Source organism: Drosophila hydei, unplaced genomic scaffold, assembly GCF_003285905.1.
Source record: "Drosophila hydei strain 15085-1641.00,03,60 unplaced genomic scaffold, DhydRS2 tig00000063-arrow-pilon, whole genome shotgun sequence".
Classification (NCBI taxonomy): domain Eukaryota; kingdom Metazoa; phylum Arthropoda; class Insecta; order Diptera; family Drosophilidae; genus Drosophila; species Drosophila hydei.
The window spans coordinates 3611962-3624937 of record NW_022045657.1 but is presented as its reverse complement, the minus strand read 5'-3'; the positions used below and the strand labels follow the sequence as shown (position 1 = coordinate 3624937).

The following is a 12976-nucleotide window of genomic DNA, read 5'->3' as shown; positions in this document are numbered from 1 at the left end:
TACCTTAAAGTGTTTTATTTAAACAAACTAATAAAATGTAAAAAGCAAAGACTCTATTAAATGAAATCTAACTGAAAATACTATTTCGTTGTGAAATATCAAGTACTGAAAGGGACTTGTTGACAGAGAAGCATAAGAGAGTGAGCTGGAGTGTTCACAATATTTAACAGACGAAGATTTCCTGACAATGTTTGTAATAAATAATTAAATCGTGTCTGGATGTTTTTCAGAAATTTGTTGGTTACTATTATTAATTATTATTATTATTATTATTATTATTATTATTATTTTTATTATTATTATTATTTTTATTATTATTATTAATTAAAATTTACTATAAATGAAGCTGAGTCGATTTGAACTACGCGTCAAATAGCATATAATTACGTTTATACGCCTGGTAACGCATTTTACATATTAAAATAATACAGGTATAACAAGTCGATTTTGAGTGTAATATAATTTATTAGATTAACGTATGGTTACTAAAAAAGTATGGATCAATTAAATTCCCTGCGTCCCACTTTCTCTCTCTGTTGCTTTCTGCCTCTCGTTATGTCTTTTGTCCAGACCATGGATTACCACATTTTCTGGCCACTGCGAAATGAGTCCATTAGTGTCTACTGTCTGCTTGACGCCGTCTCATTCCTGGTGTTTTATTGTAACAGGAATGTGTCCACGCGTTCAGCTGTGGCTAGGGGTCATCCAATGCTAATGAGGGCTTCGAATACCTGACCCTAAATTGAAAGCTAAAGGCAGTTTAATGGCCTCCATTCTCATCTCTGATTGCCAATTATCTCAGCTGGCAAATACGTTGCAGGACTCAGCAAACAGTCAACCATGCATATTGACACTTTAATGTGGTTTGAGAGTAACACAAAAACAAAAAAAATGAAATAAGCACAAGCGAACGAAGCAGCAGAGCCGTGAAGCGAGTGTCAGCTTGACGTTAACCAACACTGCCAGGAGCTACAGCTTTTGTTTCTTTTTCTGCGCACCTGCATTTCGTTATTGTTGTGCGGAGAAACCAGCAAAGCATAAACGCTATTTTATGCCCAAAACAAAGCAAGAAAAGGGCGAAAAAAATGAAAACATTTTGTAAAGCCAAAAGCAAAATGGCGGACGGAGGCGAGCACTTGAAGTCAAGCGTTTGCTGTGTTTGTGAGCGTGTGCAAAAGAGTGTATGAGTGTGTGTCACTTCCTGTTTGGCTGCCTAACAAGCCAGAACACTAATGTGAACACACACACACAGCCACACACAATCATCCATGAGTTGCACATACTCAAAATTTAACTCGCGCGTGTTTTTTGTTACTTTGCAACGTGTTCAAGAGGCTACGTGTCTGTGTGTGTGCGCGCGCGTTTTAACTGTTGCAATAATATTCCACTTTCTTCACTACATTGTTTTTGGTTAAGTACCCCTCCTACCTAGTTGTAAAAGCAAGAAAAAAAGCCAATGGAAATATTTTTCTATATTTTTTTTTTTAGTTTATCACAAGTCGTAGTAAATTGAAGATGTGGTTCTCTGGCTTCTTTTCTTGTGTAATATATTTTTACAGTAACTTATGCCTCTGACTGTAATTTGTAAGTGTATTTAACGTTCGTTAAGCCCTAACTGTTTTTATATTTTGGTTGCTGTTTCATTGTTTTTTCTCTTTTTGCGCGTAAAATAATAATAATAATAACAAGAACAAGCGAATGAAGTACAAAAAAATAAAAATAAAAATGAGTTTTGTGCTTTGTATTCGCAGTACGTTCTCTTTTATAATTCGTTAGCCGTAAAGTGCCAGGCACTTAACAGTTGCATTTGTGGATGTGGGTGGTCGGATCGGGAAGCAGAGAGTCAGCGATGTGGATGACAAGCTGGGAAAATGGCAAATGCAAAGCGGAATACAGTTAGCGATAGGTGGTGGGCACTCAATTTGTACCACGCGACGGTATACCGTCTACGTGTAGTATAATTAGAGCATAAATGTAGAGAGAATCAACTAAGGAGAGTTCAGAGCCAACTGGAGCGATAGTAGTGGATAGCTCTTACAGCGGTTGTAGATAAGGTACACACATCCTTCTCCCTGATGTTCCACTCCAAGTATAATTTTCCGAATGAATGCTGAGAAATAGAGCTCATGTTCAATGAAGCCATATGTCTAAAATCATGATTACATTTCATAAATTAAGCGCTTTTTCTAAATCCCACAAAATGGTGCACGATTTGTGATTGATGAATATACAAATATGAATTTTTTCTTTACATTCATTCGCTTAACATGATTCCGACTCTGTATTATTTATTCACTTGGCATTATTTTCTGATAATCGTCGAGTTGCGATGACAGCACAATGTGTTGCCTACTTATTTGGGCATGCACAGCGCTGGCCAAGTCACGTCTCAGTTAGCTAGTGTTGCAAATCGCTTTAAAATTGGAATGGCTGGCTTTAATCCGCTTGGCAACGCTGGCAACTTGGTGTTGCCAACTGCATTAGACTCAATTGCTGGAAGTACGGAAAGCTAATGCGGCCAACAAGCGTTTAATGTCTTGGCACTGCAGTCATTAAGCAAAAAACAAAAGTTTAAAAAACTTTTGGCCAAAGTTGCTGGCCAAGTGGCAAAACCTACTTTAGTTCCTTCAACATAAATTATGCAGCTATGGGTCGCATGCGTGTGGCGTGAGGGTTTTCATTCGCTGATGGGCTCGATACGCCTTTGTCAGGGAAATGCAATAAGGACAGCTCTGAAATGCAATTAAATGCGACTGCAGTCGCCAAACAGCCGCATGTAACTCAATTAGTAAAGTTGCGCACAGGACACAGGACACAGGACACAGCCACGACCACGTTCACATCCACGTGCACGTCCATATTCAGGAAGCTCTGTCTGAGTGGTTTCAAGGAACGTCTGCTGCGTCTGTGCCCCGCGGTCAGCTACCTCTCCACTTCCACTGGCCGCAATACAAAATTGGCGCACGTTGGCTTCATAATTTTATTATGACTGCACCGCGTGAAGTAAAAATTACGAGACAGCGCACATTGAGTCGCCAAGTCCGGTGTCAAGTTGTGTGCCTCACGTAGCCGAAGGCGTGGTCCACGTTCCACAGTGCTCGGTACGTTTAGACTAATTAGCAGACTGCTAATTGCACTTGAATACCGGAATAAAAGTAACTGGGAGCGTGGCCACTCGACCACTGGGGCACTGCGAGTGCGAAGTGCTTTGTGGGTCTTTTCCCCTTATTGTGTCTGGGAAACTTTTCGCACGCAGTTCGCGCCACAAAAGTTGTAAAAAAATTATATAAGGTACGGCGATGTGTGTGGCTTCTGCTCTTGAACACAATTGGCTGAAATGTGATAGAGGCTGCAACCTGAAGATTATGTTATAGCCCGGAACGAGGTGATAAATTGGACAGCTGTTGGAAGCTACGTGAATGCCATGTAGATAGTGAATTAAGAACGGGTTTATGATGAGCATAAATATGAATGAAATGTTAAATATAGACGAAATATGAAGTGGTGTATGCATAACATAAATGGCATGCATATCATAAATGAAGCATGTGGGGAGTTGGGTTGAATTGTATGCAGATCAAAAAATCATTTAGAAGCTTAGCTGAAGTATTATGGGAATTTATTGTGGATTTGGCTTAGGTATATTATTCTATGGATTCAACAAATTGAGCAATACTTTTTTCACTGCGAGTGGCATCTGGATTTTATGCGTTTACTACGCAATAAACCAAAAAATCAAGCAATAATAAAATGCGATGCAATTTGAAATCAAGTATTCTCACATCCAGTTCGTGCACGTTGAACTTATTGAGCCATAAAGGCATCGTTTAGTGCCTCGCTTTAAATGCTCGGCAGCTGCTGGCGACGCTGGGAATGTTCGACTGTAATCTGCACCTGATTCTCAAACGCCCATTCACCTGCCCAGGTGGCAGTGAAGCAGCACTTAAAGCGTATATCGAATTCAAATTGATAATTGGAATAAAGCACTTGGAATACAAAGAGCAGCAGGCAGCAACATTCTCGATGCATGTAGGTATGCATGCTTCCCAAGCGCCATTGCACGTGTTGCCCAACAAAGGAAACAATAAGAGCGGACGCAGCAGCATTTGCAATCCTTTTTCGAATACAGCCGACAGCTGTCAGTTGCGATCCATGACGAAGGAATGCGACGAGCATTGTTAAAAATGTTCAAGAGCGGCAGGAAAAGAGAAAGGCGGAGGTTGCCTGCGTGCGTGTGCCTTGTTTAGAGTGTGAAAGTGCGAGTGCGGCCTGTCATTTTTGAGCTGCACAATTGCCCTGGCCAAACAGCGTTGCCAGATCGAAAAACACAAATATGCATTTGCCTTGCAGCAGGCCGTCTCACTCTCGCCCTCCCTTCCTCCAATTTACTCGCACACTGCGAGTCGGTCTCACTCACTCTCGCTTTGGCCGAATATATGCCAGAAACGCGGCCAACTCGCGCGACACTTACAAATTGCATTAAAGCGCCCGCGTTGAATTATAAATCCGCTCTGATGAATTCGTGGCGGCATTTAGCTCTTTGAATATGGAATTACTTGTTTTTATTTTACTGTTTTGGGGACGTTTTGTTTTGTCCAGATCTGTTTTCGTTTGCATATTTTTAGGCGCCCGTTGAGGCAGTTGCCTCTGAATAGCATTAAAAAGTCGAAAACTGTTGTTCAGAACTAGCAGCAAACTAGCACAAAAACAATTGCAACTGAGACTGTTTGAAAGTTCTACTTTGTACACGCTTAATTGAATTACTGTTATATAATAATGACAAAAGTTTACGGATAGCACTCCTGCTAAGTAGTGTATTTAATTGAATATTGAATAAAATATATGAGCACTGCATTGAAATGTTTGTTTATTTATTGCCTAAAACTATCAACCAATCAACTTAGACAGGCTATATTTCATGCGAAACGGTTAACTTTGAAGCCAAAAAAAAGAAGTTAAATCGAGCTATTCTGTCTGTTGGTGGTATCGAAACCCGTTTAAAAATGTATTTTTGTTTCCTTTTGCCAAATTCCATTCGCAACACTTTTAAGCGAACGAAACAAACTGTGTCTAACTCGTGAAAGCATCGCCGCGGTTTATTGATTCCTGCCGCCGCCCCCTGGCAGCTTTACATCTGCTGTGGCTTCTAATGGAAACTTTGCACTCTGGCTCTATGAACAACTGCTTTTTTTTGTTTTAGTATTTCTTGTTTCTGTTGTTATTGTTATCCAAAAACCAGCTAGAAATACATAAAGTGCTTCGGTTTTGTGTTTTATCAGTGTGTGTGTGTAATTTTGTGCGAGGTGGAGGCACTCAACTACAATATTTTCGATCGCATCGTACTCTGAGAAGGGTTTTTTTTAAATTGAGGGAGTTCGTACATTTACCCTCTATAAAAAAGTCGGAATGAATTTTTAATAAAAAGCAGCGTTAGTAAAAACGAAGCCAAAGAAAATGAACGCATCAGCTTTTTCCTTCTTTTTTTTATTGTTTTACATTCACTTGGCATATTTTGCATTTGAAATTTGTGTGCAGCTCTCAGCGCGCTGATAAAACAAAAAACTACAGCACTAAAAAAAGCGGAAACTTATGAAAAAGGAAAATATATAAAACTCGCCGCTTGTTTGAGAAATGTAAATCTGCCAAATGTTTTTATGCTGGCGCTTTTAGCTTTGACTCGCAGCTGTTTGTTTCCAATTAGAGCGTCTACCACGGGGCGTATGATAATTGGATTGCCATGCATGGCCCCGTCTGAACACAGCCCAGTCTCAACCATCTCAGCGCATCTCATCTCATCTCATCTCTGCCGTGGCGCTGAGCCGGGCTGGCGGCCGGTCCAAGGCTCTTTCACTGTTTGCAGTTAGCTGTTTGCCGTGCGCCTTTGCTCTTTGTCCAACAGATAAATGGACAGCTCCCGTGAGGGCAACTAAGCCCAGGCAGCACAGTCAGCGTCGGGCCAAGCCGTTCAGCGCAGGGCAATGTGAAATGGAAAGTCAACAACAACGCCAACAACGTCTAACAGCTAGCTGTAGAAGTAGAGCAATAAGTGGAGGCAGCAAGAAAGGCGCGTCAACGATTGACAAACGTCTCAAGTGTACACAGGGTATGATGTGCTACAAAATACCTAGTGTAATATAGCTACAACTGATGTGTTAACTAATACGATTATCATAGCATATGGAAGGCTTATAAATAACACATAATTTCTACACACCTATAGTAAACTGGAAATAAAGGATATCCCGAAAGCTAGCTTATTTATTCCTATGTCATATACCCTCTTTAGTAAGTATACCCTTTTAAAAAACACTCGCTGTAGTTGCTTTTGAGCGACGCTACAATAAGGTAACAAAATGTGGGCGAAGTGAAGCGGCTATAAATAGTGGCAGACGCCTTGGGAACATCGTCGTCTGACAGTTGCTAAAACTATGCCAACGGCACTTAAGGTTAAAGCAGCAGCCATAAAGCCAGCTAAGCAAAGGGCACACCGGGCAGAGGGACAGGGGGCACGAGGTCAGAGTGCCAGACAAAGGGACCTGCCAAGGGGTCAGTTTGACAGTCCGTTAGTCAATGGGTAAGCGTGCAACAGTTGGTTGCACACTCGTTGCTTTTTGGCACACAGTGGCAAAGCAGCAGTGCTGAATGACAACCGCAGCGACACGGCAATTTCGCAGGGCACTTCGAGTGAGCACAAACAAAGTGGCCAACACGGCTGAGCTGTTCTTGTTGTTGTTGCTATTGTTGTGGCTTGAACAAATGTTTTTGAATGTCGGTTGAAGAATGCTGGGACCTCATTGTGGGTATGGGTTATTTTACGTATACGTAATGTGGAACTGATTGCATATAGTATAATATATTCACTAGCTTTATTAATGGGAATTGGAAATTGACATATATTGCATATTTATATATACATAAATGCCCTAAAGTATCTACAATTAAAATGATTAAATGAATATTAAACAACTATTTAATTAGTATAAATTTAAAGAGAAAAAGCATGTGATAAAAGCCCGAGAGGTCCAAAATATATTTAACAGAATTATAATTACAAATAAAAAATAAAAATATTATGATAGCCAAAATTATTGTCCAACATATAGACTGCATACTTTTTGCTGCATATGTTGGAAATTAGCTAATAAACAATATATAAGTGGATATAATATATATTCAAGAATTTTATGTGCTCGGATTGCATAAAGCCGAAAGCTTCTGTTAGCAATAGCTGAAGAAACTTTTAGAAGTATTTCCATAGTCTATTCTATGATCTAAGCCCCAATGAATTTCATCGCAGGTGGCAATATAACAGACAAACAGAAAGGGCCTTCTTATCTTAGTAGACATTTCTGACTAGACTTATAATTTATTTCGTGTAATTTTACTCAGACACTTTTTGTTCAGAACGCTCCTTTGGTTCAGGATACGGGCCAACTATTAATTTGTTATCCCTTTTACAATACTGACAAATTCATACAATTAGAGCAGGCGCCACTTTTAACGTTTGCTGCATCTTTTGCCGCGCTTCGCAAATATTTGGCGCAATTTTTCATATTAAACGACAGGCAGCGGATGGAATGGAATGGCGAAGTCGGGGAGGGTGGATATGGGGAGCAGCAGAAGGTCGCCGGAAAGTGGCACGAATAAAAATTGCAGTTGGGGCTGTAAAAACGGCGCTCAACTTGCGCCAACTGTGATCAATCTTCATTGCTGAGGCAAACGGGTTGAGGATAGGGTATTGTTGGGCTGTTTGGTTGGCTGGCTGAGCAGGGCCTGCTGTCAGTTGTACAGTCAGTTGCATACTTTCGGCGCTGCAGGCAACAGCACTCAAGCATGACAAGTCGAACCAGCTAGCCAACCAGCCAGCCAGCCAGCTGCCCGGCCCGCGCTTGTACTTGTCAGAGGAAACAAACAAACTGGCAAACAGAGGTACGACAATCCTTCTCCTAGTCGAAATGCAAAGCAAGTGCCGAAAGAGGAACAAGCAGCAGCGCACAAAGAGCTGGGGTAAGAGAAATGGCCAACTAACAAAACAGGAAAATTGCAAAATATTTGCAATTGTCGCCATCGTCGACATACACACATTTTACCCACCCAAGAAAAAAAGAACATCGAGAAAAAAACTGGGAAAACTGGTAAAAGCCAATGCCGAAGCAATTGCCGAAATGAATGAAGATGAAGTAGCAGCCGGCATAACGGTCCACGGGAACATGGACATGGACAGGCATATGGCCAGGCTGTTGGGATTGGCCAGGACTGGGCCGCAAGATTGATTGGTCACCAAAGGCCAAGAGTTCATTGTGTTCTATTTGAAAATAAAAAAAAGTCCCAGCTACAGTTACGGCTAAAAGTGTAATGTAACACCTTTGTTCAAAAAGAAATAAATGAAATATTTTATAAATATATTTGAACAACGAGCTCTCTCTCTACTCTGGAATTATACTCTACTCTCAAATTATATCTTCTCATTTAAATATGCCTTCGAACGTGAAGTGCTCTTCATATTCATCTTCTTTTCCTTTGAGCTTTGCAGTTCGGTTGGAATATAATCTGCTTTAGTGTTTGCTTTATACGGTTTGCTTTTCAGCTTTTTGATTCGAATTGCTCAAGACTTAGACTCATTTTTTAATTGCTGTTGTTGCAGCAGTTGCATTGTTCGCAGCTCGTCGCCTGCCTTTTGTTGCTCGGCACTTGATACTTTTCACTCGCCGCTTTCCTTTCGTTACTTTGCCACTCGCCGCCCTTGGCCCTCCTACTTCGGTTTCGTTATCGTCGGCGTCGTCGTCGTCTCGTCGCTCGACACTCGCCAAATGACTTTGGAAAATCTCTTTCATTTCTTTATGGGTTTTTTTTTCAACGCTTTTGTTTTTGTTGCTGCTGTTTGCTTCGAGTATTTGCAGTCATTTGTATTACTTTTGTTATCGTTGTTGTTGTTGTTTTTGTTTTTGCTGTTGCTGCTGTTTTAGCATTGCATTTGTGCATTGGAAGGCTTTACCGGCCCAACCATTCCCATCGTCGAGGTCTCTCATTGTAAATTGCTTTTTGTTTGACAAGTGTTGGGCTTGAAAAAGTGTGTAGGCCCTCTTAGCCAACTGCTGACAGGGTGAGAGGCAGCAAAACGTTGTGTAAGCCGACGAGTAAAGTTTCACTTTTTACTGGTGCTGTGCCGAAATGTAAAACAGTCCAAACTACGTGTTTACATAGAAGTCTACCTTCGGGCTAATGAGTTTTTGCCGTAATAGAGAAAACTTTACTCGTTGTACAAATCGAGCAAGTTATCAGCTAAGCTAAATTGGAGCAGGAGAAGCTTACGTTGGCTAAGGCGAAGCTAAGAACCCTGCTCGACCTGCGACTCATTCATTGACAGATACTTAACTAAGCTGAAGCTGAAAATTTGGTGACATTAAATAAGAATTCGCCCAGATTGTACCACAGAATTTTATTTGATTCTCATATTTACCCTATATTTGGCTTTAAGTATCTGAGTTAGTGTCAATGAAGTTTGATTGGGTCTTAATCTGTATTTGCATTATTTAATGTATCATTGAACCCATTACAACCTTGATACAAGCTTCGGAGCTAAGTTCAAAAAAGGTTATTATCTGATCCAATTTCATAGCTTTCGAAGCTTTGGTATTTATGATTTTAAGTAAACGATTTCGAGTAAATATGAATCAGTTCAAAATGTCAAAGTTGCAGCACAATCTCGGCGCAGTTATTCTTAAATGTTTTCTATTCATTGTTAATGTATTTCATTACAACATTATAAAAACATAAATCTCGTTAAACTTGGTCTTAGCTCATACTTAAAATGTTGGCCAGTTCGCAGATTATTTCAGTTCGTTTAGCAAAGATTTGCAGAGCAGCTGCTAAAGAACAAAAGCAAAAGAGATTAACTAAATGTTTACTGTTACAGTTATTTGAATGCACTTGCCAATGCTGCGAAGCTTACTGCTGTACTTTAAGCACATTTCGCTAACTAACTGCCAGGCCAACAGTCTTCGAGCCAAGTCCAGGCGAAAGGGAAACCAATTTAGACGAATCCATAAAACCAACATTAATGCCTTAATTTTGAGCTCAACAGCGAAAGTTGCAAGCGAAGTGATGAGAACGAGAAAGAAAATGAGAGAGAACGAAGGAGACAGAGAGAGAGAGTGTAAAATAACGCGTCTAACAGGCAACTTTTAGCAAAAAGAAAAAATAAAATAAAATCTTGTGCAAAAAGTTTTCGCACGATTTTAACGCATTGCAAAGCGCTGCTTAAGCCATAAAAGTGCTCCCAGGCTTAGGGGCTGGTAGAAAGTAGCTGATCAGGAGAGAGGGTTACGCCGAATAGGGGTCAGGCAGCAGGTTACAAGGGAGCTAACGTCAGCTGCTCTGAGCGGGATAAGGATTGGGTTAAGCAAAAAATTGGCAGTAGACCTGCGGAATGATAAAAATTTTTAGCGCGACAAGTTTGCTTTTTCAATTTGATGTAAAGCAGGCTTACTGGCAAGGCCAGGGGTAAGATGTGAACACAGAGGGAGAGACAGTGGAAGATGGGGCTTGGCCAACAGTAAAGACTGTTCTGGTTGGGTAGCTATGCGCATCTTGTGCCAGGGGCGCGACGTGCCTGCAACGAAAATTGAAAATTGCTTGAATTGCATTTTTCGTTCAAGACGGCGACTGATGAAGGCTTCCCAACCAAAGGGAAGTTGAGAGGGAAGTGGAGTTGAGTGAATTCACAGAAGGCGCTCGACAAACAGACGGGCACACAGCTGTCGAGAATGCGCCTTGGAGGCTGACAACGCGACGTATGAGCAACGTGCAGCTCAAGTGGCACAAGCCGCCATTTTATGTTTGTTTTGACATATTCCCAACTGGCAAGCAACTCAAGCCGGCACACCCCTTGCCACCTCTTAAGCTGCTTGTTTGCGTAATTAAATCATTGCTACTGACTTTGCTTTATTTGCGCTGAATGTGGGTGAAGGCTGTACGCTCTGCTCTGGCAACTGAGAGATTGCAGTCAAACGGGAGTAGAAGATTGTAGCAAAGAACAGCATTCCTTGGGCACGCACATCTCATATTGCACAGCACAGCCAATGCTTACTTCGCGGCCACAAAACGTAATTGGAACTGCGGATGTGGAAACCAAACAGTGCAAATGACTTTGAGCTGCACTTTTCCGTTTTTTATCCTATGCGCCATTCCTCTTCAACTGCTCTGTGTGGAGCAATGTATGTACCCAACAAATTGACATGGTTGCTTAAGCCTTGCTTCGGGCGTCCTGGGTAATTGAAAAGTGTGGGTGTTGGGTGTTGGGTGTTGGGTAAGCACAGTCAGTCTGCCTACAGTATTTATCCCAAAGCAAATGCTTGAGGCCTTTGACAGTGCATAGAATACATTGATTGCAAAAGAAAAACCAATCAAATTGTAATTAGAAAAACTTCAATATTTACGAAAATGCAGACTGTACAAGTGTCCAACTATACATAAATAAAAACTTAATGTAAGACAATATGGCTGGCTGTTGGCTTTGTTGAAATATTTCTTAGTTTATCAAACTTACTTTACGTAAGGTATATGCTGAGTTGAGTTGATTTAATGTAGCCGATTCACTTGAGCTGCTGCTGCAATGGAAATAGTTGATTTGGTTAGTTAGTTATTACAAGTATTAAGCTATATATTATAAAAGTAATTAAAAGTTAACCCTTTTTGCTTAATCTTTATAATGCAATTGACATGTGTCAGGTCACAGTTGATTGCTGCCTTGAAAGGATGAGTTATCTAAAAAGTTTTCTACAATTAATGTCCTCGAGTCATTTGAATTTCCAGTTCAAAATTTATTTGAAGCAACTTTTACTTCAACTTTACCATTAGCCTTAGCCATTTGCTATTTGCTTTTGGCTTTTTTTTCTTTTCATTACTTATTTTGAAGCTGTCAACTGCCTAAATCTCAGGGGTGTTGCCATTGCCTCGCCCCTGCTCATGCTGGTTGACTAATCAAATGAAACTTTTTCCATTTGATGCTCATAGTTATTGCTGGGGCTGCTGCCACATAAAAAGTTCTATAAAAATTGTGATAAATATCCAAAGTGACCTGCGAGACATGAAGGACCAAAGAACATTTGCTCCGGGGTTGCAAAACAAACATTCAGAATTGCAACTTGAACCCATCATCTTCTTGGCCAGGACAAGACAATGTAAAGAATGAAGTAAACGAGTCGAGACATTGCAATTGATAAGCAACAGCAACAGCAATTGGCTAAGGGCTGGAGCAAGGATATATTAAAGGATAAGCAAGTTATGCCAAATGCTAGAGATGGCAGCGTGAGTCGTGTAAACAACGAAATATGACTAGACATATTGAATAAACGGCACAAATATTTGTGTTCCTATGAAGAAATTGCATGGTGCATGCAGCTTGACAACAAAATTAAAGATTTTTCATATAATATACTAGAAAATATGTGCGAATTGCCTTGCCATAGGTGGCCTTTGTGCATTGTGGGCGAGCATCCTGCTATTGCCGGCTCTCGTTTTTCTTTTTTCTCATCTTGTGCAAATATTTATGTAAACAAGTAAAATGCATTATGTGCCCAGTGCTGTCTTTATTATATTTCCAAAAGGCAGCAAACAAATGGCCAAAGTTCGCCAAGGAGCCAGTAGCAGCAGGCAGCCAGGCACACGGGAAACAGACAGCAATCGGGCTGACTGGCGGGGGGCTGGTTGGCTGGCTGGCTGGCTGGCAGCGAGCAGCCGTTCGCAGCCAGAAGCAACAGCTCTCCAATTGAAAGTCAAAACAAACGAGGTTCAGTTTGCTCCACCCACACACACACATATGTGTCCTCTTTCAGTATACACCCTAGCATTGTTTTTGGGCATATAGTTTTGGCTTTCGGCACGTTTGCCATTATGCATATGCTTTCACATATTCATCCTTCTCTCTCTTTCTTCCTGTCTCTCTGTTTCTCTTAGTCTTTGACTTTGCCTGCAG

At 40.9% G+C, this 12976-nt stretch overlaps 1 protein-coding gene across 6 annotated transcripts in view; it reads right to left on the bottom strand.

The window, feature by feature from the left end:
• LOC111593315 (trophoblast glycoprotein) overlaps nt 1–12976 on the bottom strand; it is a 41838-nt gene that overhangs the window by 2693 nt on the left and 26169 nt on the right. For 3 of the 6 annotated variants that reach the window (XM_023306012.2, XM_023306017.2, XM_023306015.2), the window contains one exon: nt 11549–11609. The exons of 1 other annotated variant lie outside the window; for it this stretch is intronic. The gene's annotated coding sequence lies outside the window, so the exon portion shown is untranslated. The remainder of the gene's footprint in view (nt 1–11548; nt 11610–12976) is intronic. 2 more of the 6 variants (XM_023306014.2, XM_023306018.2) reach the window with 1 other exon arrangement.